Genomic DNA, 6,000 nt, shown 5'->3' on the forward strand with positions numbered 1-6,000 from the left:
TGAACAAAGCAGTCCATCACCACCCCCTTTTGTACCGCTTTGTTCGCCATAAGTTGGCAGGGTATGCTCGGACGTGAGTCCCTTGCTCACTTTGCCACTGGATTCGAGCAAGCCTGGCTGAAGACGGCTGAAATGCCAGAAACCAGTCCTAGGAAGCTTGTATCTGGAGCGGAGACACCCGCGAGCAGCAGGTTAACAGCAGCAGCATGTGCGCATTTCTCTTCTGCTGCATTGTTTTCCTGCCCCGAGCAAAGGGATGACTTACTTCATTTAACCCCTTCACTGCGGCGGCTATTCCGCCGCAGTGCTAAGGGGGCGGGGCGGCCGCGCGGCGGGCGCATGCTAGTGACGGAACCGCTCCGTCACCAGCCGCTGTTGAGCTGTGCTCATAACGGAGCGGTTCCTTCATGGCCCCGCCCGCTCAATAGAACGCGCCGCGCAGGCGCAAAATCAGCGCCGCACAGGGGCTGCGGCCGGGCCATGACGGAACCGCTCCGTCATCAGCACAGCGCCACCGCGGCTGATGACGGAGCGGTTCCGTTATCAGCATGGATAGGGTTAACTACAGTAGATGCGGCTTCATTTTACATACGTTATGCCACTTGATAGGTAAAAGAAATAAATGAAATACCGCTATTCCAAATGTTGGCAGGTGTAGCTGTGACGTTAAATGGGAGCTGTGTTGATGTGTGTGACTGTTTTTGTATCAGTACATCTGTCTTCCATTCCAGGTTTGCATTGAGTAAAAGACAGCCTGTTTCTGTTTACCAATCTATGTACAAGCATTTGTAATGCAATAGGTCTCGCAATTACACAAGTTTAAGCTATTGGTATTGTAAATGACAATACCTTTTATTTATGTTTTAAAAACGAATCAAAAATAAAAGGCATTGTTATTTTTAATGTTTGTAGCTCAAACTCGTGTAAATGCGAGACCTATTGCATTGCAAATGATTGTTTTGTAAAAGCACCCCATACTGCTCTTTCACTTTCATGGCGACCCACCCCTTTAGAGACGGCTCGTCTAAGAAAAGGGGCCCGGCCATCATTACGTTTTTACAAACAGGCATTTGCAATGCAATAGGTGTCGTATTTACGAAACTCTGGTAAATGCAAGACCTATTGCATTGCAAATGCTAATTTCAATTTACCATGAGCAATATCGACCTTTTTCAAACAAACTCTTTTCCATGTGCACCTTTAGTATTTTCGTGCTAAAGCAATACATATATTTTTGATAAAACAAAGAGGGTGGCACATAACTCAGCAGGCCACAGGTTGGTCATTTAGACTCAAATGTGCAAATGGCCGTCACTACACGTGTCCAGCGCTTACAAATCCAAGGGCGTGAACACACATCTTTCTGGGGGTTGGTGCAATGCATCAGTGAGAAAAGACCAGGTAGAATGTACTACTTTTCACAGTTCTCCCATTAGAATCTAAATAATGTTGATAACTCTGCAGTGTAAGCATCTTGTAGAGTTAAGCACTTAAAGGAAATAGGCCCCAGAGCTGTGAACACTTCACAACTAATGTGCTTGCACCATTTGCTTTGTAGAAACATCGAGCAATTTTTTATAACGACTTTCTGTAAGAAATAACACTAGAATCAGTTCCTATTGTAAACATTTTGTTATATTGAGCAGAAAAATGAGAAGACAGAATGCACTCAACTATACCTCGAACAAGAAGCCAGGGGCTTTGAAAATCCGTTTAACTGTATCCACTCTTCAAACACCCGCCATGGGGCCCCTGAGGAACTAGAAACTGAGACCCCTTGTCCCAGACCCATCAGGACACCCAGGGACCTGCCAATGGCGCCTGTGCCAAACAACCTATCAGCGCGGGTTAGAGGCTTTGCATTAACTGCGCACGCGCTGAAGATAGACATATCTGAAAATTGCATATGATTAACAACTGCGCACGCTCGGAGGACTGACCGGGGCTGAAGATTGCCTATTGATTAACAACTGCGCAGGCGCGGAGTTCCGTCATTTCGTTCCCACTGCGCAGCACCCGAGCGAGGGTTACTGAGGGTCTGTTGGATGAACCACCTGAGCATGCGCTGAGGACAGACAGCGCCGCGACTGCGGGTTGAAGATTGTCTATTGATTAACAACTGGTCATGCGCGGAGTACTGATACTACGATCCCTTTGCTCAGCACCCGATGGAGGGTTACTGAGGGGCTGTTGGGTGAACCACTGCGCATGCGCGGAGGACAGACTGTCAGGCCCTATAGTAATAGCCGAGCATGCGCGGAGGACAGACACTGCTCTTGGGCCCTATGTTAACAGCTGAGCATGCGTGGAGCTCGAGAAGTCATCGAATGAAGTGCATTGGAAGAAATAAATATCAGAAATTTCTATATTTGGAACAATGAAAAGCTCTAAACATATTTTGAAAATAATGGGAAACTACTGAAATGAAAGGTCACTAACCTGCAACCTCTTTCTAATATAACTACATTTTTAAACTAATTGCGGCAAAGAAGACACCTGAGAAGGAAGTGTGATGGGGCTGAGAGCATACATGCCAACATTTCAGGAGAGCAAAGTGGGAGATTTAAAAAAATTAATCGGGAGAATGTGGCTTTGAATCGGGTTACTGGCATGTATGGGCTTTGGAAGTGTGCTGCTGCAGGATCGGACATTTGAAACGTAAATGCACGTTTTTTTCTTACCTTTCGGAACCATGGAGCATAATGGCAGGCAGAGAGAGGGCGATGTAAGTGTTGGGCACTGGCCTGGCAGATTGTTGGTAGCACACCCCACCCCCCTGTTGCAGCCCGGGCTAAAACAGCTCTTACCCCCCCCCCCCCCCTCCCCCCCCAAGTACTTCGCAGGTTTTTGAAAGACGATCCCCAAGTTAATGATGCTTTGTTTGTTTTTCACCCCTTAGAGAGCCCCTGCCTCACCACTCTTTGTTGGAAGAATTAGCACTTTACACAATACCAAGCCTTGTCAGCTGAAACCCTAGACGAATCGGGTTTTTGCTTGTACGAATCGGGAGGCGGGAGACTAGCCTTCAAATCGGTAGGCTCACGCCTGAATCGGGAGGGTTGGCATGTCTGGGAGAGACACTTGCACACTGTGCAGCAGACAAAAAGGAAGTTTTAGAGGCCAGTGCGTCAAGAAATGTAGACGGGCCAGTTACTCTGAATCACTTTTGAAAATGTGCGCTCGGTACAGTTATACAAATCTCAATCTCGGCTCATGGGCATCCGCAGAAATGTTTCCGGGGGGGGCAACATTTTAACTTCATCAACATCCTCCGACATGATTGAGCACAAGTATTAAATACATTTAAAAAAATCTAATAAGATAAAAAGCTTAAATTATCAAAGAAACCCTTAGGAGGAAGAAAAACATATTGTGAGGCGCCACAGCAGACGACCTGGCAACTACAATAAAACAGAGGAAAAAACTAAAAATGACCGGAAAAAAACAAAAACATTTTAAATAAGGTTGATGCGGTTCTAGAGCATGGGAACTCACAAACTTTCTCTCAGGGGCCAAATTTAAAGTGTGGTTTGTGGCCGAGGGCTGCACCGGTGGAGGCGGGGTCAGTGGGGGAGGGGGGAGAGGCTAGAGCAACAAAAACAACTATGACCATGAGGTTGAACACAGGTCCCTGCAGCGGACACCTTCGTCCACATAGCCACCAGACCCAGCATACACACATCTTTCTTTCTTTCTCTCTCTATCTCTCTCTCTCTCTCTCTCTCTCTCTCTCTCTCTCTCTCTGTCTCTCTCTCTCTCTCTCTCTCTCTCTCTCTCACTGACTCCCTCCCTCTCTCTTTGTCTCCCTCCCTCCCTCTCCCTGTCTCCCTTCCTCTCCCTGTCTCCCTCTGTCTCACTCACTCTGTCTATCTCTCCCTCCCCCTCTCTCTCTCCCTGTCACCCTCCCTCTCTCTCCCTCTGTATCTCTCCCTCTCTCTCCCTCTGTCTCCCCCCTCTGTCTCACCTCCCTCCCTTAGTCTGTCTCTCTCCCTCTTTCTGTCTACCTCCCTCTGTCGCCCTCCTCCCTCTGTCTGTCTCCCTCTGTCTGTCGCCCTTTGTCTGTCGCCCTCTGTCTGTCTCCCTCCCTCTGTCTCCCTCTCTCTCTCCCTGTCTCCCTCTCTGTTTCACTGGCTCACTCCCTCTCTCTCTATCTCTCTGTCTCCCTCCCTTTCCCTCTCTCTGTCTCCATTTGTCTCACTCACTCTGTCTGTCTGTCTCGCTCTGTCTCCCTCCCTCTCTTTCCCTCTGTCTCCCTCCCTCTGTCTGTCTCTCTCCCTCTGTCTGTCTCTCTTCCTCTGTCTCCCTCCCTCTGTCTCCCTCCCTCTGTCTCCCTCCCTCTGTCTCCCGCCTTATCTGTCTCCTTCTCTCTCTGTCTCCCTCTCTCTCTGTCTCCCTCTCTCTCTGTCTCCCTCCCTCAGTCTCCCTCTCTCTCTGTCTCCCTCTCTCTCTGTCTCCCTCCCTCGGTCTCCCTCTCTCTCTGTCTGCCTCCCTCAGTCTCCCTCCCTCGGTCTCCCTCCCTCTGTCTCCCTCCCTCTGTCTCCTCCCTCTGTCTCCCTTCCTCTGTCTCCCTTCCTCTGTCTCCCTCCCTTGGTCTCCCTCCCTCTGTCTCCCTCCCTCTGTCTCCCTCTCTCTCGGTCTCCCTCTCTCTCGGTCTCCCTCTCTCTTGGTCTCCCTCGCTCTCTCTGTCTCCCTCTCTCTCTGTCTCACTCTCTTTTCTTCTCTCTCTGTCTCCCTCCCTCTGTCTGTCTCTGTCTGTATCCCACCCTGTATCTCCCTCTATCTGTCTCCCTCCCTCTGTCGCCCCCTTCCCTCTGTCTTACTCCCTCTGTCTGTCACCCTCTATCTCCCTCCGTCTCCTTCGCTCATTGTGTTTATCTATAATTATGTCACCCCCTCTCGCCTCTTCTCCTATCTTCTCTCATCAATCATTTCTCCCTCTTTCCTTTCCCCCTCTCCGTTTGTTTCTACTCCCCACTACGTCTCTTATTTTTCTTTTTGGCTCTGTCTCTCTCTTTATCTCTCCTCTGCTCTTCATCTCCCTTGGCCACAACTTGGAGGAGAAATTACATTTTTCACTACAACATTATCAAAATCGAATTTTCATATTTTTTCCATTTTTAGTCATATTGTTCTTTAAATGTAGTTATTTCAGTCCTTAGTGTTTTTTGCAGAGTTTTTTCACTGTCAGCTGTATACAGCATTCTCCCCATTGCACAAACGGATGGAATTTAATAATAAAGTTTAAATTTAAATCCGGTCTGTCACTTCACAGTTTTAAGACTGCAAATGTTTGCACTAACCCCGCTCCCCAAACGCCCCCACCCGCGCCCCGTAACTTTTTATCTGATTGTTGTGGCTTGCTAGTAGAGACTAAAGCTCCCATCCCCTGCCTAAGACTTGCCAGTTGTGCTGCTCACCTCCTGAGGCCTGGGATGGGCGGAGATGCTCCACGCTGTGCCTCCTCTGCCGGCCCATTGCCATTCTGCCCATGACAATGAACCGGCCTCACTCTGTGACCTGCTGAGAGTCACACTCGGCGCTGTAGCAGCCTTTCAGGAAGGAAAATCGACCCAGGTATGTGGGCCCATCCTCTAGAACCGGGCCAGAATCCAGGGGGGGAGGGGTAAGCGCCCCCTCTTGCCCCCCCCCCCTGCGGACACCCATGTACTCGGCTGCACAGAGAGTGTTATTATTGGTGCAGAAAAGAATGATGCTTCATTTCAACCGCGCTATTCTAAAACACAGACTTTTATTTTCTCTGCAAATGACGTAATAATTAATTGCCCGTCAATTGTCAAGGTACGAAATTGTGGCTAACATGAGGCTTTACCAAAAATGACATTGCCATGAAGTAAATGCTAAGTAAGGAATTTTTGCACATTGGTCAAGTGGGCTGAGGGATTTCCTGACAATTTAAATCACAAACGGGCGAAGTTAGTTTATGCGATTATTATTTACGAGTGGGAGGCCAAGGGGGGGAGGGGAGTCAGAAGCACTTCT

General features: G+C 48.8%; 1 protein-coding gene across 2 annotated transcripts in view; it reads right to left on the reverse strand.

Moving 5' to 3' along the window:
• LOC147737854 (uncharacterized) overlaps nt 1–1,822 on the reverse strand; it is a 94,062-nt gene extending 92,240 nt beyond the window's left edge. The window contains exon 1 of one of the 2 annotated variants that reach the window (XR_015303465.1): nt 1,680–1,814. The gene's annotated coding sequence lies outside the window, so the exon portion shown is untranslated. Of the gene's footprint in view, nt 1–1,679 lie in introns of both variants that reach the window. The other variant, XM_086947816.1, reaches the window with a different exon arrangement.
• Nucleotides 1,823–6,000: the final 4,178 nt, after the last annotated feature.

The sequence above is a fragment of the Lissotriton vulgaris genome, chromosome 1_1, assembly GCF_964263255.1.
Source record: "Lissotriton vulgaris chromosome 1_1, aLisVul1.2, whole genome shotgun sequence".
Taxonomy (NCBI): Eukaryota; Metazoa; Chordata; class Amphibia; order Caudata; family Salamandridae; genus Lissotriton; species Lissotriton vulgaris.